General features: G+C 46.0%; 1 protein-coding gene across 1 annotated transcript in view; it reads left to right on the top strand.

Annotated features, from left to right (window-relative positions):
• The window catches only part of LOC137376798 (echinoderm microtubule-associated protein-like 6), a 741,885-nt gene that overhangs the window by 294,266 nt on the left and 425,547 nt on the right, over positions 1 to 22,072 (top strand). The gene's annotated exons all lie outside the window — the stretch shown is intronic.

The following is a 22,072-nucleotide window of genomic DNA, read 5'->3' as shown; positions in this document are numbered from 1 at the left end:
AAAGTACTTCCAGATGTTCCTGAGACAGTATCAGTGATCCATTCAATAGCAGATTTAGTAACAGAAGCTAACCCTGGCCTTGGCGTTTCTTCGCGGATGAAGATTTTGGGAAGGCTGTAGTCATTGGTTGCAGGCCCGCTGGTGGCTAGTCAGGCCTACCCGTGACCAGCAGATTCTGCCACAGCGGGTACATGTGAAGGTGTAGTCGCTGCTGGGGGCAATTGGATCTGTCTTTCTCCTCCTTTTCTCTTTCATGCTGGTTCTTCACTCAGTCTCAAAGGTGGCTGTAGCCCTCCTGATGTAGCATCTCCAGGCATCACGATCCATGGCCTGCACTTCCCACTGGCGATGGTCGATGTGACACACAGAGAGGGACTTCTCCAGGGAGTCCTTGAAACGTTTGCATGGGGCCCCCTATGTTCCTTTTCCCCATGGTCGCTCACCATACAACACAATCTTGGGCAGGCGACTGTCGTCCATCCGGGCAACGTGACCCGCCCAACATAGTTGACTTTGCAGGAGGATGGCCTCAATGCTGGTGATGTTGGCTGTTTCCAAAACTTCAGTGTTTGAGATACGGTCTTGCCAGCGGATCTTGAGGATGCTGCAGAAGCAGTGCTGATGGAAGTGCTCTAGAAGGCGCAAATGACAGCAGTGTAGGACCCATGACCCGGCACTGTACAGAAAGGTGGTGAAGACTATGGTTTTGTACACTTTGAGTTTGGTCTGTGCTCTGAGGCTGTGGTTGCTCCACACATATTTGTAGAGTCTGCCGAATTTACTGTTTGCTTTTGAGAGCCTATTGTCCACTTCCTTGTCTATGGTGGCATCAAACGAGATCATGATCCCCAAATAAGTAAATTGCTTTACGGCATTCAGCTCAGTTCCCTCGATGACGATGCTTAGTGGTCTATATTCTTCTTGGAGTGCAGGCTGATGCAGGACTTCAGTTCTTTTTAAACTGATTTTTAGTCCAAAGAGTTGTGCCTCCTGGAAAAAATGTGCTGTTATAGGCTGCAGGTCTGACTGACTGTGGACCAGGATAGCACAGTCATTGGTGAAAAGAAGTTCACGGATGGGTTTTTCTTGTGTCTTTGTGTGAACCTGAAGACGCCTGAGGTTGAAAAGGCCACCCTCAGTCTGGAAGCGTACATAAACTCCCTCCTTAAGGTCTTGCATTACCTGCTGCAGCATCATGAAAAAGATGGTGAATTGGGTCGGGGCCAGAACATATCCCTGCTTCACGCCATTGGAGATACGGAAGGGACTTAAGAGGTTGCTGTTTTGCTTGACTTCTCCGTACTGATTTTCATGAAACTGCTTTACCATGGCCAGGGACCTGGGTGGGCATCCAAGTTTTTCAAGTATTTTCCAAAGTCCATCTCTGCTCACTGTGTTGAATGCCTTTGTGAGGTCTATGACCTTTGTTTTGCTCACGACACTTTTCCTATAATTGTCTCAGTGCAAATACCATGTCTGTGGTGCCTCTGTTTTCTCTGAAACCACACTGGCTCTCTGGGAGGTTTTCTTCTGCAATGGTAGGCACAAACCTGTTTAGAAGTATTCTAGCCAGGATCTTCCCAGCAGTAGAAAGGAGGGTGATCCCACAATAGTTGGAGCAGTCTGATTTTTCTCCTTTGTTTTTGTACAAAGTGATGATAATGGCATCACGAAGATCCCGTGGAATCGTGCCCTGTTCCCAGCAGGCCGTGAAAAATTCATGGAGCTTTGTGTATCAGGCAGGGCCACCATGCTTCAAGGCTTCGGATGAAATTCCAGCGCCTCTGGGGTTTTTATTTATTTTATTTAGAGATACAGCACTGAAACAGGCCCTTCGGCCCACCAAGTCTGTGCCGACCATCAACCACCCATTTATACTAACCCTCCACTACCCCCATATTTTCTACCACATCCCCACCATTCTCCTACCACCTACCTACACTAGATTCTTCATCTGGTTGATGGCAGTCACAGTTTCCTCCAGAGTTGGGCTCATCCATTTCTTCTTTGGCAGGTTGTTGTTGGATGCGATTGATGGCAGTATCATGCAGTGTGCACTTGGCACTGAAGAGAGTTTCAATGTACATTGACTAGCGATCCAGGACTGACTACTTGTTGGTGTGTAGGATCTGCGCTCCTCAGGGGGTTTTGGGTTTGATATGCTGGTCATAGACAGATTTTCTATGAACTTCATAGAAACTTCTAATGTTGCCAGTATCAGCGTACAGTTGAGTTTTTCCGTAAATGCGCTCCACCAGTCATTTTGGATGTTCCTCAGTTTACATTGAAGGGTGCTGCATGCTTGACAATAGGCTATCTTTTTCACTTGGCTGGCCGGATGAGCCAGGTGAGCCTGATGAGCTGACCTTTCTTATTTTTAGCAGAACTTGAATTTCCTTGTCATTTTCATCAAACTAGTCCCTATTCTTCTTGGTGCTGGGTCCGATGACCTCGTTGGAAGTATCCAGTACTACAGCTTTGGTGTGCTCCCAGAGTTCTTCTGGAGTGGAATCAGCAGTGAGATCAGGATGTTCCAGTCTAGTACGTAAGGTTGCTTGATATCTATCTCTGCAAGATGAGGTTTGCAGGTTGCTGACTCGAAATTTCTTTGATGGGTTGTCTCTAGGCCTGTTCTTGGGCTTCAGCTTGAAGTAGAAGTTCAGCTTTGAACGAACGAGCTGGTGGTCTGTATGACAGTCAGCACTGGGCACGGACTCTAGTATGCAGGATGTCCTTTAGGCCACACCGGTGCACCAAGATGTAATCTATCAGGTGCCAGTGTTTAGAGCAGGGATGCATCCAAGTGGTCTTGAAGCGATCTTTTTGTTGAAAGAAGGTGTTGGTTATGGACAGCTGCTTTTCTGCACAGAGTTCCAAGAGTAATCGTCCGTTTTCATTACAGTTTCCAACTCCATGATTTCCGAGCACTCCCTTCCATGCCAGGCTGTCATGGCCCACTCTGGCATTGAAATCGCAAAGGACGACAACTTTGGGCATTCTGGATGAGTTCACGGAGATCTGTGTAGAACTTATCTTTGTCAGCTGGGTTGGCCTTCAGAGTTGGAGCATAAACACTGATGAGGGTTGCATGCTGCTGGTCTTGGAGGGACAGGCGCAGGGATATGATGCAATTGGAGTGGCTGATAGGCAGGCTTGAAAGTTTAGTGGCGATAGTCTTCACCATGAAGCCAACACCGAAGAGATGTTGTTCACCTTGAGGTCTACCTGACCAATAGAGGGGTAGCCAGCGTTGTGTTCTGTTAGGCTGCCTTGCTCTGAGAAGCGGACCTCACTCAGGGCCACTATATAAATGTCTAGTCTGGCAAGCTCACGGGCCACAGGGCTGACCGTCGTTGGGGGCAGCTGTTGTCACCAGAGTTGAGCATTGTTCTCACCTTTCAGCAGGTGAGTTTCAGAATGTTTCTTTTCCCATCTTTTGAAGCGAGGTTAGCAGTTCGAATTTCCTTCTCTGTCATAGTTTGACTGCATTAAGAGATGCCTGTTGACCGCAGCAACCCAATTGGGTGGTAAGGAAGTGAGCATTTGTTTAGGCCACCTTTTCTAGGCCCCTGTCCAATTTTGGATCAAGCAGTGCTGTCCTTCAAAAAGGCTGCTTTGTCGCTCAGGGTGCTACCGTTCTCTAGGTCATCATCAAAACGAACAATATCCTGAGCCACCTGCATGCAGGATTGGAACTGCAGCTGCCAGTGCCATCTTGCACCTGCTATTTTCGCCCATTTCCCATTGCTACAGGACTTACTTGTTGAGTTATAGTTGGGGTGGATGGATTTCCTTCCTGCCTGCGCAGTGGTGCTTTAAGGTGGAGTACAGTTTGTGCTGACTGATCCCACACTTTAAGCCTGGAGCTCATCCGTCGTGGCCCAGTGAACCGGGACGGTGGCAGTGAGGTCTCCAAGCCGTAGGTTTGGATTCAGAGTTTCCCTCTCCTAGGTGGGTTGCTGACTAAGGCTTGAAGGGACCCTCCTTCCCTTGCTATTTTATCCATAGCTGGTATACCAACAATTGTAGCCCATGCAATATGGTTTGGTATTGCCTCTATAATACCTTGACCTATAGCCTGAAGCCAATCTAGAGCTTGCTAAATATTATTTAATTCAATTTGCAACAGCAAGTGCTGTGCGCTTCTCACAGTATCCTTGACTGAGTAATTGGTAAAGGTAAGAATCAGTTCCATGCCCTGTAACTGGCTAAGAACCATACTAAGTTTGATAAGTTTAATAGGTAACACAAGGGGTGTAGGAATTTCTAGATTTAGAGGATTTAATATATTGGAGAGTTTGGCCACAACAGGTGACATCTCTAGAGGGTGTTATCATCCAGGTATATCTGTCCAGACCACAATCAAAACACCTGGAAGCTGTAATGACCGCATAGGAGCCATTCGCCAAAGGGAAATGTCATCAGTAATCCGGTTTAATTGGTGTGGAGGTGACAGGGCAGTTCGTGTTATCTGAACCTTATCCAAATTGCTTAAATTTCGCTCATTTATGACAGATACCAGCATGAACTTGATGGGTCGAGTGGCCTCCTTCTGTGCCATAGATGACTCTATGACTCTATAGGGAACACTTGATCAGTGCATTCCTCTGCATGAAGGAAATCATATATCGTGGATGTAGAATTGAAAGTGGAATTAGGCTCCAAGCGTAGATGGGACATTCGGTCACACGATGCCTAACCGTTACCAGGGCCCTGAATGTCCCTGAGGTCTTAATGAGACCTAAATTAAGGATCTTCCACTTCCTGTAATAGATTTCTGTTTGTTTTATCAATGGGACTGGAGGGAGGATATCCAGTCTCCAATTAATAGATTCAGTTAACGAAACCGTATCAACAAGGATGGTTCTCTCAGTGGGAAGGGAACTAATATTGTGAAGCATGGCATGAGATGTGAGTTTAGCAAGGGCTTTTTCTCTTATGGTATTGAGTCCAGGGTCATTGAGGAAAGAATCCCTATACCTTGACTAAGGGACCTGATTTGACTGGAGCTTTAAAAGGGACATGTGAATAGCTGTCATAAGGCTATTGATTCTAATGCCCTTGTAAGCGAAGAGAAGCTCTTTGTGGATAGTTCGAAGGCCAGTGACTATAAGAGATTTCTGAAGTTTAATGAAATCGCCAATCATTTCAAGGCTGTGATCTTGGTCTCTGTTCCATTGATCCAACACGAGGACAGATTCTGTTATCAGCAGAGAGGACTGTTGGAGCCAGCGGGTGTTCATCAATGTAGAATATTTCTTGCGATGTCGGGAAGAGTCATTTGGTTTAATGAAGTCCACCAAAGAGTGATTCAAAGGCACAACCACTCTAAAAACATCAGATTAGTATATCGGGAGAGAAGTGTTATCAAACTTTTCCCAAGACGGTGATGAATCAGTAAAGAGGTAAGATTTGATAGCTTCTGTTCAATTTTGAATCGCTAAGGTTCTGTTGACATAAACTAATATTGTTTGTAGTTTATTCTTGACTGTATCCCAGCCAACGTCCTTACACCAAGAGTAAAGTGAATAAACTCTGATCCCAAATAGCTCTGGCGTGTCCTGGATGAAAGTGTCATTGGAAACTCGATTATCTATATAACCGGTTTATGTACTGTCGGAAGATAAATTTGCGATGCGAAGAAGGTTCCTTCCTCCGTGTTTTCCCTTGTGTCATTGTACTTGATCAATGTTATAGTGAATGGGTCCGTCAAAGTCGTTACCACCCATCCAGACGTGATTTGAGTTAAACTTAGAAAAGTACTTGATCTCCGCACTTCTGCAGGAAATTGCATAGTGTGAGGGGTTTAAATAATAAGACATTTCTGGCATTTCGCACACACTGCCCACATCTGGAAGGTCTTTAACAAGAAATCATCCAGTACCATTTGAATTCCAATTGTGGGGCAAGCAAGATCCATTGAGGCGATACTTACCATCTGATGAATTGGAATTTTTAGTCTTGCAGTCGTCTGTGAGCATTTGATCAATCTCATCCATCCTGTCATAACTTTAAGTGCTCTTAAAGGAGTCAGAGTAAAATTTTGAAGAACAAAATATTGTCGAGTTGTAAGGAAATCCTCTATCAACAGGGAGTAAAATTATGGGTTTATTATGGTGCCACAGGCAGAATGATGGAGCTGAATAAGGGACATATTGCCGAATAGGGGAAGTGGATCCAAACACACCTGATTCTTGGGGTGATTCACAATTATTCCACATCATTCCTTTATAAGAATATGGCTGTGTTCACTAACACGCCATAGTCATGGGAAAATCAGTGGTCAGGGATGCAGAATGGGGTTGTTTTCCAATCCCGTCGGTGTGAGGATAATCTTTTTGCTTACCCCAGTCAATAAAGTAGCAATGTCCCACCTCCTTAAAACATTGTTCATGTTGAGTCTATTCATCAGGGTCTCCAGCTGACATCTGGAAGGCTGGGTTTTCTTTTTGAAGTAAAAACAAGAAATGCTGGAAATACTCAGCATGTCTGGCAGCATCTGTGGAGAGAGAAGCAGAGTTGACGTTTCAGGTCAGTGACCCTTCTTCAGAACTGGAAAATATTAGAAATGTGAAAGGTTATAAACAAGTAGAGCGGGGTGGGGCAAGAGATAACAAAGGAGAAGGTGTAGATAGGACAAGGTCACAAAATAGCTGACCAGAAGGTCGTGGAACAAAGGCAAACAATATGTTAATGGTGTGTTGAAAGACAAAGCATTAGTACAGATAGGGTGTTAACGGACTGAAAATTGAACAGCCGCAAGTACAAACATGCAAAAAAAAAGTGGGTAAGCAAACTGAACAAACTAAGATGAAATAAAATAAAATAAACGCCAAAAAAAATTTTAAAAAGAAAAAAATAACTAAAAATAAAAGTAAAATGGGGGCCGTCATGCTCTGAAATTATTGAACTCAATGTTCAGTCCGGCAGGCTGTAGTGTGCCTAATCGGTAACTGAGATGCTGTTCCTCGAGCTTGCATTGATGTTCACTGGAACACTGCAGCAATCCCAGGACAGAGATGTGAGCATGAAAGCAAGGGGGAGTGTCGAAATGGCAAGTATCCGGAAGCTCGGGATTCTGCTCACGGACTGAGCAGAGGTGTTCCGCAAAGCGGTCTGCGTTTGGTCTCCCCAGTGTAGAGGCGACCACATTGTGAGCAGCGAATACATTATACTACTTTGAAAGAAGTACAAGTAAATCACTGCTTCACCTGAAAGAAGTGTTTGGGGCCTGGGATAGTGAGGAGGGAGGAGGTAAATGGGCAGGTACTACACCTCTTGCGTTAGCAGGGGAAGGTGACAGGGGAAGGTGTTGTTGTTGTTTTATGGCGTACTGACCTCTACCTTGCAGAGGCTCAGCGCCAACTCTCAGATACGTCTTCCTACCTCCCTCTGGATAATGACCCCACCACCGAACATCAAACTACTGCCCACAGGACTGTCACTGACCTCATCTCCTTTGGAGATCTTCCCTCTACATCTTCCAATCTCATAGTCCCACAACCCAAGACAACCCGCTTCTACCTCCTTCCCAAAATCCACAAACAGGACTGTCCTGGCAGACCCATTGTGTCAGCCTGCTCCTGCCCCACTGAACTTATTTCTTCCTATCTTGACTCTATCTTTTCTCCGCTGGTCCATTCTCTTCCCACCTACATCCATGACTCTTCTGACGCCCTACATCATTTTGACAATTTCCAGTTTCCTGGCCCCAACTGCCTCCTCTTCACTATGGATGTCCAATCTCTCTACTCCTCCATCCCCCACCAGGACAGTTTGTGGGCTCTCCGCTTCTTCCTTGAACAGAAGCCCAACCAGTCCCCATCCACCACCACCCTCCTCCACTTGGCTGGACTTGTTCTTACATTGAACAACTTCTCCTTCAACTTCACTCACTTCCTTCAAGTAAAAGGTGTTGCTGTGGGTACCCGCATGGGTCCTAGTTATGCCTGTCTTTTTGTGGGATATGTCAAACATTCCTTGTTCCAGTCCTACTCAGGCCCCCTCCCCCAACTCTTTTTCCGGTATATTGATGACTGTATCGGTGCCGTTTCCTGCTCCTGTCCCGAACTGGACATCTTTATCAACTTTGCTTCTAATTTCCATCCCTCTCTCACCTTTACATGGTCCATCTCCGACATTTCCCTTCCCTTCTTCAACTTCTCTATCTCCATCTCTGGGGATAGGCTGTCTACTAATATCCATTATAAGCCCACCGACTCCCACAGCTACCTCGACTACACCTCTTCACACCCTGCCTCCTGTAAGGACTCCATTCCATTCTCCCAGTTTTTCCGTCCGGCTCATCTGCTCTGATGATGCAACCTTCCACGGCAGCGCTTCTGATATGTCTTCCTTTTTCTTCAACCAAGGATTCCCCCCCACTGTGGTTGACAGGGCCCTCAACCATGTCCGGCACATTTCCCGCACCTCTACCCTCACCCCTTCCCCTCCCTCCCAGAACCGCGACAGGGTTCCCCTTGTCCTCACTTTCCACCCCATCAGCCTCCATATCCAAAGGATCATCCTCCACCATTTCCACCACATCCAGCGTGATGCCACTACCAAACTAATCTTCCCCTCCTTTCTCCTGTCAGCATTCCAAAGGGATCGTTCCCTCCGTGACACCCTGGTCCGCTCCTCCATTACCCCCACCACTTCATCCCCTCCCCATGTCACCTTCCCTGCAATCGCAGGAGGTGTAATACCTGCCCATTTACCTCCTTTCTCCTCACTATCCCAGGCCCCAAACACTTCTTTCAGGTGAAGCAGCGATTTACTTGTACTTCTTTCAATGTAGTATACTGTAGTTGCTGCTCACAATGTGGTCACCTCTACATTGGGGAGATCAAACGCAGACTGGGTGACTGTTTTGCGGAACACCTCTGCTCAGTCCGCAAGCAGGACCCTGAGCTTCCATTTGCTTGCCATTTCAACACTCCCCCCTGCTCACATCTCTGAACTGGGATTGCTGCAGTGTTCCAGTGAACATCAACGCAAGCATGAGGAACAGCATCTCAGTTACCGATTAGGCACACTACAGCCTGCCGGACTGAACATTGAGTTCAGTAATTTCAGAGCATGACAGGCCCCCCATTTTACTTTCATTTTTAGTTATTTTTTTCTTTAAAAAAATTTTTTTTTGTGTTTATTTTATTTCATCTTAGTTTGTTCAGTTTGCTTACCCACTTTTTTTTAATGTTTGTACTTGCGGCTGTTCAATTTTCAGTCCATTAACACCCTATCTGTACTAATGCTTTGTCTTTCAACACACCATTAACATATTGTTTGCCTTTGCTCCACGACCTTCTGGTCAGCTACTTTGTGACCTTGTCCTATCTACACCTTCTCCTTTGTTATCTCTTGCCCCACCCCCGCTTTACTTGCTTATAACATTTCACATTTCTAATATTTTCCAGTTCTGAAGAAGGGTCACTGACCTGAAACGTCAACTCTGCTTCTCTCTCCACAGATGCTGCCAGGAATGCTGAGTATTCCCAGCATTTCTTGTTTTTATTTCAGATTTCCAGCATCTGCAGTATTTTGCTTTTATTTTCTTTTTGAAGGTTGCTCATGGTTGCATTAAGTCTTGTAACCAGTTCATTTTCCTTTTGAACAGATTTAATTTCAAGAATCTTAGCTAATATTGTAGTGTTCAACTCAACTTGTGTAGGCTGATAAATAGAGCCATGTGATAACACAAGTGGTTGAGGCTGAGGTATTGAAATGATGCCAAAAGTGGTACCTTAGTAAGAGTAGATGTGTTATGAGTCATAGCATGACGCTTTCTAGGAACAATTGTACAATTTGCGGTAGAATTCTTACTACCATTGTGGGACGGAAGGTCTGGAAACAAATCTTCTGTCAGTTGAGTATGGGTATAAGCACCATATTTAACAATAGTCCACAGGATAGTAATCAATGCAACAAGTTGAAGGATAATTAAGGCTGAAGTAAAATAACAGCATTCCAGTCCTTCATGCGAGAGCTAGTCTCATCATCAAGAGACTGAGGTTTTCCTAGTCCGCTTTCAAGCCTTTCCAGAGGCCTGGGTGATTTGCCCTTTCTCTGGAGTGTTTCCCTCCTTTGCTGTTGTGACTTGTTGTCACTACTTTTGTCGATTGTGGTTTCTTGTGAAACCAATTTCTGAGGCGTTGCCAAGTACTATGTGGAGGAGGAAGAGTTAGTGATGCTGTCGTCAGTTATTTGATTATGTCCACTTCCGGTCTCGTATTTCAAGCTGGGTCTTGGAAGACAGTGTATGACTGCACCTTGTATCCATTCTTGTATACTACAGGACACCTCTTCAAGTTGTCTACGGAGACAGTTTTAAGAATTTGCTCGCCATTTGACTGATTAGCGAAAATTTTTACAGTTCTCTCATTAATAACTGATTGTATTTGAACAGGTTTCTTCCACTTGGGTCTCTGTTTGAACCTTCTTTCCTGGACCTACTCCCCTGCTAAGGTTTGCCATGATTTGTTGGTGAGCTGTTTTTGCCCATTAGTCTCCCTTATCCTCTGATTGATCTTACGAATCTAATCTGTTATTTCTTGTTTTAAATCTAACTGTTGCTGTCGGATCAAGGAGTCTGAAAGTGTAGAGGCAATAAAAGAACCGTGGATAAGTGGTGTATGCATCTCAACCCCATACATTAAATAATATGAAGTTTTAGGGGACACTGTCCCTGATGCAAATGAGGGCACATTTTAAAGTGATAGTTGTACTTCCAATATGATAGTGGTCCACCTATTTCCCCTGATTCTCAACAGCTTGATGAATAACTTTTTTACTTCCTGATTTTTACGTTCCACCGGTCCAGACCATTGCAGATGATGTGGTGTGCTGTTCTCTAATCCAATCCCCCTTTGTTTACAAAAGTCTTTGAAGACCTTGGAAACAAAGGCTTCGCCATGATCGGTGTGTAAGATTTTGGGTGCACCAGCTACAGTAATGATGTCAGAAATACCATTGACAAGTGCGTTTTCCGAAACAGTTTTTGTGGGGAACCAGCCAGCAGAAGGAAATGTATCCATCAACACCAATGAGAACATGGTTGTCTCAGAGCAAAATACTGCAGATGCTGGAAATCTGAAATAAAAACAAAAAAATGCTGGAAATACTCAGCAGGTCCGGCAGCATCTGTGGAGAGAGAAGCAATGTCAATGTTTCAGGTCAGTGACCTTTCATCAGAACTGGCAAAGGTTAGAACTGTAATATGTTTTAAGCAAATAAAGTGGGGGTGGGGCAAGAGATAACAAAAGGGAAGGTATTGATAGGACAGAGGGTCACAGAGAATAACTGACCAGAAGGTCATGCAGCGAAGGCAAATGGTGTGTTAATGGTGTGCTGAAAGACAAAGCGTTAGTGCGGTGAGGGTGTTAATTGACAGAAAAATGAACAGCCCTGGCCAAAAGCACAAACATGAAAAAAAAAAGTGGGCAGGCACATGGTAAAGAAATGAATGATGAAACAAACTGAAATAAAATTAAAATAAAAAATATTACTAAAAATAAAAAAGGGTGGCCCATCATGCTCTGAAATTATTGGACTCAATGTTCAGTCCACCAGGCTGTCGCGTGCCTAATCGGTAAATGCTGTTCCTCGAGGTTGCATTGATGTTCACTGGAACACCGCAGCAAACCCAGGACAGATATGTGGGCAAGAGAGCAAGGGGGTGTGTTGAAATGGCAAGCAACCAGAAACTCGGAGTCATGCTTTCGGACTGAGCAGAGGTGTTCCACAAAGCGGTCACCGTATCTGCGTCTGGTCTCCCCACTGTAGAGGAGACCGCATTGTGAGCAGCGAATACAGTAAACTAAATTGAAAGAAGTACAAGTAACTTGCTGTTTCACCTGAAAGGAGTGTTTGGGGCCTTGGATAGTGAGGAGAGAGGAGGTAAAAGGGCAGGTATTACAAGGTGTTGGGGGTAATGGAGGAGTGGACCAGTGTATCACGGAGGGAATGATCCCTTCGGAATGCTGACAGGGGAGGGGAGGGAAAGATTCGTTTGGTTGTGGCATCACGCTGGACATGGCGGATGATGATCCTTTGGATGTGGAGGTTTCATACTTCATGTTTTGAATCCACCCAGGATTACAGGTATCTCCGGGAAATACAACATTCCTTGGACTGCTGTTCTTATCGCATCCTGAGATCCACACTCAGTGCCAGGTGCCGCCACATGCACACCCTCGACCTCTCTCCAGAAGCGCCGCCTCACTTTATCTCAAAGCTGTTCTCCGCAGTTTCATTTCATCCTTCATCTTATCCGGCGCATTAACAAAAACCTTTTTATCTTCCTTTCAGGTGTTAAGGAACACAAGCTCCAGCAGCTGATGGGGGACTAATGCCCTTCCAGATCCTCCTTCTCCTTCACTTCCCTCTGACTCCATCCCTTCTGATCTGACCCCTTGCTGTGTATTCACTATACCCTCTGACGTTCCCCTCTCTGACGCTGAACCTTCTGTACTCAGCAAAGGACTCAGTTTTTTTCCCCCTCATACCCCACCTCAATGAATTTTGCACTCAGCATGACATTGATATCTCCTTCTGTCGCCTTTGCCTCCGTGCTCACTTCTTTGACCAGGAGTCCTCCCCCCGATGAGCAGACCCATTCACCCTCCTCCAACATTCTCTCTCCACCTGGACCCCTCCCTCTGGCCTCTTACCCACTCTTGATCTTTTCATTGAAAACTGTCGGCGAGACATCGGCCGTCTCAATTTCTCTGCTCCCCTCACTCACTCTAACCTGTCTCCCTCTGAACTTGCTGCGCTCCGTTCTCTCAGGTCTAATCCTGACATTGTGATCAAACTTCAAACAAGGGTGGTGCTGTTGTTGTCTGGTGTATTGACCTCTACCTTTCAGAGGCTCGGCGCCAACTCTCAGGCACTTTTTCCCTACCTTCCCTGGACCATGACCCCACCACCGTACATCAAGCTACTGTCCAGAGGACTGTCACTGACCTCATCTCCTCTGGAGATCTTCCCTCTACAGCGTCCAACCTCATAGGCCCACAAACCTGGACAACCCACTTCTACCTCCTTCCTAAAATCCACAAACAGGACTGTCCTGGGAGACCCATCGTTTCAACCTGTTCCTGCCCCACTGAACCTATTTCTTCCTATCTTGACTCTATTTTTTCTCCCCGGTCCAGTCTCTTCCCATCTACACCCGTGACTCTTCTGACGCCCTACGTCATTTTGACAATTTCCAGCTTCCTGGCCCCAACCGCCTCCTCTTCACTATGGACGTCCAATTTCTCTACACCTCCATCCCCCACCAGGACGGTTTGAGGGCTCTCCACTTCCTTGAACAGAGGCCCAACCAGTCCCCATCCACCACCACCCTCCTCCGCTTGGCTGAACTTGTCCTCACATTAAACAACTTCTCCTTCAACTCCGCTCACTTCCTTCAAATAAAAGGTGTTGCTATGGGTACCCGCATGGATCCTAGTTATGCCTATTTTTTTGTTGGATATGTCAAAGATTCCTTGTTCCAGTCCTACTCAGGCCCCCTCCCCCAACTCTTTTTCAGGTACATTGATGACTGTATTGGTGTCATTTCCTGCTCCTGCCCCGAACTGGAAAACTTTATCAACTTTGCTTCTAATTTCCACCCTTCTCTCACCTATACATGGTCCACCTCCGACACTTCCCGTCCCTTCCTCAACTTCTCTGTTTCCATCTCTGGGGATAGGCTGTCGACTAATATTCATTATAAGTCCACCGACTCCCACAGCTGCCTCGACTGCACTTCTTCACACCCTGCCTCCTGTAAGGATTTCATTCCATTCTCCCAGTTTCTCCGTCTCCGACGCATCTGCTCTGATGATGTAACCTTCCATGACAGCGCTTCTGATATGTCTTCCTTTTTCCTCAACTGAGGATTCTCCCACACTGTAGTTGACAGGGCCCACAACTGTGTCCAGCCCATTTCCTGCACCTTTACAGGAAGTGTACCCAGTTGCAGCTCCTCACAGACCGCATGGATCCGTTGGATCAGCAATTGGATGCACTTAGGAGCATGCAGGTGGCGGAAAGCATCGTAGACAGGGGTGTTAGAGACGTGGTTACACCCAAGGTGCAGGCAGATAGATGGGTGACTGCTAGAAGGGGCAGGCAGTCAGTGCAGGAATCCCCTGTGGCTATTCCCCTGTCTAACAAGTATACCGTCTTGGATACAGTTGGTGAGGGATAGCCTATCAGGGGAAAACAACAGCAGCAGCCAGAGCAGTGGCACCACGGCTGGCTCTGTTGTTCAGCAGGGAGGGACAAAGAGCAGAAGAGCAATAGTTATAGGGACTCTATAGTCATGGGCACAAATAGCAGCCTCTGTGGACGTGGAAGAGACTCCAGGATGGTATGTCGCCTCCCTGGTGCCAGGGTCAAGGATGTCTCTGAACGGGCAGGGGGCATTCTGAAGGGGGAGGGTGAACAGCCAGAGGTTGTGGTACACATTGGTACCAATGACATAGGCAGGAAGAGTGACGAGGTCCTGCAGGGGGAGTTCAGGGAGTTAGGTAGTAAGTTAAAAAAACGGACCTCTAGGGTTGTAATCTCGGGATTACTCCCTGTGCCACGTGCCAGCGAGTCTAGGAATAGGAAGATAGTGCAGCTAAACACGTGGCTGAACAGCTGGTGTAGAAGGGAGGGTTTCAGATATCTGGATCATTGGGATCTCTTCTGGGACAGGTGGGACCTGTACCTGAAGGACGGGTTGCATCTAAACTGGAGGGGCACAAATATCCTGGCTGCGAGATTTGCTAGCGTCACTCGGGAGGGTTTAAACTAGTGTGGCAGGGGGGCAGGAACCAGAGCAGTAGGTCAGCAGGTGAAATAACTGAGGGGGAACTAGTAAATAAGGCCAGTAAGAGGAAGAGCAGGCAGGGAGATGTTGCTGAGCACAGCGGGACTGGTGTTGTGAAGTGCATTTGTTTCAATGCGAGAAGTATAAACAGGTAAGGCAGATGAACTTAGAGCTTGGATTAGTACTTGGAACTGTGATGTTGTTGCTATTACAGAGACTTGGTTGAGGGAAGGACAGGATTGGCAGCTAAACGTTCCGGGATTTAGAAGCTTCAGGCGGGATAGAGGGGGATGTAAAAGGGATGGGGGAGTTGCATTACTGGTGAAGGAGAATATCACTGCTGTACTGTGAGAGGACACCTCGGAGGGGTCATGCAGCGAGGCAATGTGGGTAGAGCTCAGGATTAGGAAGGGTGCAGTCATGATGTTGGGGGTTTACTACAGGCCTCCCAACAGCCAGCAGGAGATAGAGGAGCAGATATGTAGACAGATTTTGGAAAGATGTAAAAGCAATAGGGTTGTAGTGGTGGGTGATTTTAACTTCCCCTGTATTGACTGGGACTCACTTAGTGCTAGGGGCTTGGATGGGGCAGAATTTGTAAGGAGCATCCAGGAGGGCTTCTTGAGACAATATGTAGTTAGTCCAACTAGGGAAGGGGCCATACTGGACCTGGTATTGGAGAATGAGCCCGGCCAGGTGGTCGAAGCTTCAGTAGGGGAGCATTTCGGGAACAGTGACCATAATTCCGTAAGTTTTAAGGTGCTTGTAGAGAAGGATAAGAGTAATCCTCGGGTGAACGTGCTAAATTGGGGGAAGGCTAATTATAACAATATTAGGCAGGAACTGAAGAATTTAGATTAGGGCGGCTGTTTGAGGGTAAATCAAGATCTGACATGTGGGAGTCTTTCAAACATTAGTTGATTAGAATCCAGGACCGGCATGTTCCTGTGAGGAAGAAGGATAAGTTTGGCAAGTTTCGGGAACCTTGGATAACGAGGGATATTGTGAGCCTTGTCAAAAAGAAAAAGGAAGCATTCGTAAGGGCTAGAAGGCTGGGAACAGACGAAGCCCTTGAGGAATATAAAGAAAGTAGGAAGGAACTTAAGCAAGGAGTCAGGAGGGCTAAAAGTGGTCATGAAAAGTCATTGGCAAACAGGATTAAGGAGAATCCCAAGGCTTTGTATACGTATATAAAGAGCAAGAGGGTAGCCAGGGAAAGGGTTGGCCCACTCAAGGACAGAGGAGGGAATCTATGTGTGGAGCCAGAGGAAATGGGTGAGGTACTAAATGAGTACTTTGCATCAGTATTCACCAAAGAGAAGGACTTGGTGGATGATGAGTCTAGGGAAGGGACTGTAGATAGTCTGGGTCATGTCGATATCAAAAAGGAGGAGGTGTTGGGCATCTTGAAAAGCATTAAGGTAGATAAGCCCCCAGGGCCTGATGGGATCTACCCCAGAATACTGAGGGAGGCAAGGGAGGAAATTGCTGGGGCCTTGACAGAAATCTTTGTATCTTCATTGGCTACAGGTGAGGTCCCAGAGGACTGGAGAATAGCCAATGTTGTTCCTTTGTTTAAGAAGGGTAGCAAGGGTAATCCAGGAAATTATAGGCCGGTGAGCCTTATGTCAGTGGTAGGGAAATTATTGGAGAAGATTCTTCGGGACATGATTTACTCCCATTTGGAAACAAATGGACTTATTAGCAAGAGGCAGCATGGTTTTGTGAAGGGGAGGTCGGGTCTCACTAACTTGATCGAGTTTTTTGAGGAAGTGACGAAGATGATTGATGAAGGAAGGGTAGTGGATGTTGTCTACATGGACTTTAGAAAAGCCTTTGACAAGGTCCCTCATGGCAGACTGGTACAAAAGGTGAAGTCACACGGGATCAGAGGTGAGCTGACAAGATGGATACAGAACTGGCTTGGTCATAGAAGACAGAGGGTAGCAGTGGAAGGGTGCTTTTCTGAATGGAGGGCTGTGACTGGTGGTGTTCTGCAGGGATCAGTGCTGGGACCTTTGCTGTTTGTATTATATATAAATGATTTGGAGGAAAATGTAGCTAGTCTGATTAGTAAGTTTGCGGACAGCAGACGGTTGGTGGAGTTGCGGATAGTGATGAGGATTGTCAGAGGATACAGCAGGATATAGATCGGTTGGAGACTTGGGCGGAGACATGGCAGATGGAGTTTAATCTAGACAAATGTGAGGTAATGTATTTTGGAAGGTCTAATACAGGTGGGAAGTATACAGTAAATGGCAGAACCCTTAGGAGAATTGACAGGCAGAGAGATCTGGGCGTACAGGTCCACAGATCACTGAAAGTGGCAACGCAGGTGGATAAGGTAGTCAAGAAGGCATACGGCATGCTTGCCTTCATCGGTCGGGGCATAGAATATAAAAATTGGCAAGTCATGCTGCAGCTGGACAGAACCTTAGTTCGGTCACATTTGGAATATTGCGTACAATTCTGGTCTCCACACTATCAGAAGGATGTGGAGGCTTTGGAGAGGGTACAGAAGAGGTTTACCAGGATGTTGCCTGATCTGGAGGGTATTAGCTATGAGGAGAGGTTGGATAACTCTGATTTTTTTCACTGGAACGATTGATGTGGAGGGGCGACATGATAGAGGTTTACAAAGTTATGAGCAGCATGGACAGAGTGGATAGTCAGAAGCTTTTTCCCAGGGTGGAAGAGTCAGTTACTAGGGACATAGGTTTAAGATGCAAGGGGCAAAGTTTAGATGGGATGTGCAAGGTGAGTGCTTGGAACTTGCTGCCGGGAGAGATGTTGGAAGCAGGTATGATAGTGACGTTTAAGAGACATCTTGACAAATACATGAAAAGGATGGGAATAGAGGGATACGGACCCCGGAAGTGCAGAAGGTTTTAGTTTAGACAGGCATCAAGATTGGCGCAGGCTTGGAGGGCCGAATGGCCTGTTCCTGTGCTGTACTGTTCTTTGTTCTTTGTTGTTCTTTACCCTCACCCCTTCCCCTCCCGCCTAGAACTGTGACAGGATTCCCCTTGTGCTCACTTTCTGCCCCACCAACCCCCACATTCAAAGGATCATCCTACGCCATTTCTGCCACGTCCAGTGTGATGCCACTGCCAAGCGCATCTTCCCCTGCCCTCCCCTGTCAGCATTCCCTCCGCAACACCCTGGTTCACTCCTCCATTACCCCCAACACCTTCTCCCCTTCCCAAGGCACTTTCCCATCTGATCGCAGGAGGTGTAATACCTGCCCTTTTACCTCCTCTCTCCTCACTATCCAAAGCCCCATCCACACCTTTCAGGTGAAGCAGCGATTTGCGTGTACTTTTTCACCTTCCCGTTTGTTATCTCTTGCTCCACCCCTGCTTTATTTGCTTGAAACCTATTACATTTCTAACCTTTTCCAGTTCTGATGAAAGGTCACTGACCTGAAATGTTGACTCTGCTTCTCTCTCCACAGATGCTGCCAGACCTGCTGAGTATTTCCAGCATTTTTTGTGAGAACATGTTTATATCCCAGTGATGGGGAAAGTGGTCCAATTAAATCAATAAGAGACATGGCTGCAGGATGACATTGATTGGGACCTGAATATTGAAGGGTACCTGACATATAGGAAGGACAGGAAGCTTTGAAAAGGTGGAAGGGCGACTCTGTTAATTAATGATGGTAATAGCACATGAGAGAGGGCTGACCTAGGTTCAGGAAACCAGGATGTAGAAGGGTAGTGATGAGAAATGATAAAGGCAAGAAGTGTCTTGTGAGAGTGGTGTACATGCCCCCTAAGAGTAACCACATGGTAGGACCGGGGTATCTAGGAAGAAATAATGGGATCTTGTCAGATAGGTACGGCGATAATTATGGGGGATTTTAATCTACATATAGAATTGAAAAATCAGATGGGCAAAGGTAGCCTAGATGAGGAGTTCAAAGAATGTTTTCGGGATAGTTTCTTCGAACATCATGTTCTGGAGCCAACCAGAAAGCAGCCTATACTAGACCTAGTATTGTGCAATGAGGCAGAATTGATTAATGACCTCATAGTGAAGGCATCCTTCGGCAGCAGCTATCATAATATGATTGAATTTACGTTCAGTTTGAGGGGGAGAAGAGTGGGTCCAAGACTAATATTTTAAATTTAAATAAGGGTAATTATGAGGGCATGAAAGCAGAGCTAGCTAAAGTGAACTGGCAAAGTAGGTTAAGGGATGGGTCAATAGAGATGCAGTGGCAGACATTTAAGGGGATATTTCAGAATACACGGAATAGATACATTCCAACGAGGAAGAAAAATTCCCAAGGGGAGGACCCACCATTCGTGGTTAACTAAAAAAGTTAAAGATAGTATAAAACTTAAAGAAAAAGCATATAATTACGCAAAGATGGGTGGCAGGTCAGAAGATTGGATAGAATATAAAAAAACAACAAAAATTGACTGAAAGGTTAATAAGGAGGGAAAAATTAGAGTACGAGAGAAAGATAGCTAGAAATATAAAAAACAGGTAGTAAGAGCTTCTATAGATATTTTAAAAAGAAAAGTTAACAAAGTGAGCATTGGTCCTGCAGAAAGTGAGTCTGGTGAAATCATAATGGAAAATAAGGAGATGGCAGATGAATTGAACAGGTATTTTGCATCAATCTTTACTATAGAGAATACAAGTAACATTCCAGGTTCAGGCCTAAACTGTCTTTGGCTCTGGATACCAGAGGTCTCCGGTAAAGCCTGCCTTGGGTATAAAATTAAAACCCGACGTGGGCCCGACCTGACAACAGCCGCCCCGGGCCCAAGTCCTTGAATTTTTTTAAATGCCTGACCCGACCCGAAAATAACAAACATATGTAGTCGGGTTTGGTCGGGTTCGGGTCGGGTAGCCAGGCTTTGGTCTCTGGCATTTCTGTCTTTCTGGTTTAACTACAGGCTTAGACTGAGGCCTACCACATTATGATTTAGTTGAATAATGCATTTGACATGATCCCATTTTTGTTTCGTTATCTGGATAGTCACTTAGAACACCCTCAAAGATCAGTCTGAGGGCGCTATTTTGATATTGGTTAGCTAGGCAACCAGTTACCCTGTTTAAAGATTCTGCCCAATCGGTAGGCAGCTACCAACCCTTTAGTTCTGGCAGTATTAGTAAGTATTTCCTTGATTGAACCCACTACATGCCCTCCCTGAGTTAGAGTCATAGAGTTATACAGCACAGAAACAGGCTCTTTGACTCATCGAGTTTGTGACGGCCATCAAGCACTTATCCTAATCCCATTTTCCAGCACTTGGCCCGTAGCCTTGCGTGCTATGGCCTTTCAAGTGCACTTCTAAATACTTCTTAAATGTTGTGAGGGTTCCTGCCTCGACCACCCCTTCAGGTAGTGTGTTCCAGATTCCAACCACCCTCTGGGTGAAAGTTTTTTTCCTCAAATCCCCTCAACCTCCTGCCCCTTACCTTAAATCTATGCCCCCTGGTTATTGATCCCTCCGCAAAGGGAAAAAGTTTCTTCCTATCCTATCAATGCCACTCACAATTTTGTATACCTCAATCAAGTCCCCCCTCAGCCTTCTCTGCTCTAAGAGGAAAAGTCTCTCCTCTTAGCTGAAATGCTCCAGCCCAGGCAACATCCTGATGAATCTCCTCTGCACCCTTTTCAGTGCAATCACATCCTTCCCATAGTGTGGTTCCCAGAACTGTACACAGTGCTGCAGCCTAACTAGCATTTTATACAGCTCCATCTTAACCTCCCTGCTCTTTTATTCTATGCCACAGCTAATAAAGGCAAGTATCCCATATGCCTTCCTAACCACCTTATCTACCAGTGCTATTGCCTTCAGTGATCTATGGACAAGTACACAAAGGTCCCTCTGACCTTCTGTACTTCCTAGGGTCCTACCATCCATTGTATATTCCCTTGCCTTGTTAGTCCTCCCAAAAGGCATCACCTCACACTTCTCAGGATTAAATGTCATTTGCCAGTGCTCCGCCCATCTTACCAGCCCATCTATATCGTCCTGTAATCTACAGCTTTCCTCCTCACTATTTATGACACCACCAATTTTCGTGTCATCTGAAAACTTACTGATCATACCTCCTATATTCACGTTTAAATCATAAATGTACAACCAGCAAGGGTCCCAGCACCGATCCCTGTGGTACATCACTGGTCGCAGGCTTCCACTTGCAAAAACAACCCTCGACCATCACCTTCTGCCTCCTGCCACTAAGCCAATTCTGGATCCAGTTTGTCAAATTGCCCTGGATCCCATGGGCTCTTACCTTCTTAACCAATCTCCCATGCGGGACCTGATCAAAAGCCTTCTGAAATCCATGTATACTACATCTACTGCTTTACCCTCATCTACACACCTAGTCATCTCCTCGAAAAATTCAATCAAGGTTGTTAGACACGATCTCCCCTTGACTAAGCCATGCTGACTATCCCTGATTAATCCCTGCCTCTCCAAGTGGAGATTAATCCTGCCCCTCAGAAGTTTTTCCAGTAGTTTCCCTACCACTGATGTTAGACGTACTGGCCTGTAATTACCTGGTTTATCCCTACTACCCTTCTTGAATAATGGTACCACATTCGCTGCCCTCCAGTCCTCTGGTACCTCTCCTGTGGCCAGAGAGGATTTGAAAATTTGTGTCAGAGCCCCTGCTGTCTCCTCCCTTGCCTCACATAACAGCCTGGGATACATCTCATCCGGGCCTGGGGATTTATCCACTTTTAAGCCCGCTACAACAGCTAATACCTCCTCCCTTTCAATGCTAATTTGTTCAAGTACATCACAATCCCCCTCCTTGATCTCTACACCTACATCGTCCTTCTCCATAGTGAACACAGATGAAAAGTAATCATTTAAAACCTCACCTATGTCCTCTGGCTCCACATACAGACTGCCACTCTGGTCCCTAATGGGCCCTACTGTTTCCCTGGTTATCCTCTTGCCCTTAATATACTTATAAACACCTTGAGATTTTCCTTTGCCTTGCCCGCCAGTGCTTTTTCACGTCCCCTCTTCGCTCTCCTAATTAAGTACCCCCCCCCCCCCACACATTTTCTATACTCCTCTAGGGCCTCCGTTGTTTTCAGCGCTTTGAATCTACCATAAACTTCCTTTTTTTCCCTTATCCAATCCTCTATATCCCTTGACATCCAGGGTTCCCTGGACTTGTTGGTCCTACCCTTCACCTTTATAGGAACATGTTGGCCCTGAACACTCTCTGTTTCCTTTTTGAATGACTCCCACTGGTCTATTGTAGACGTTTCTCTCAGTA

The sequence above is a fragment of the Heterodontus francisci genome, chromosome 13 (assembly GCF_036365525.1).
Source record: "Heterodontus francisci isolate sHetFra1 chromosome 13, sHetFra1.hap1, whole genome shotgun sequence".
Classification (NCBI taxonomy): domain Eukaryota; kingdom Metazoa; phylum Chordata; class Chondrichthyes; order Heterodontiformes; family Heterodontidae; genus Heterodontus; species Heterodontus francisci.
Note: the sequence above shows the minus strand (reverse complement) of the source record. Positions and strands in the feature narration are given on the sequence as shown.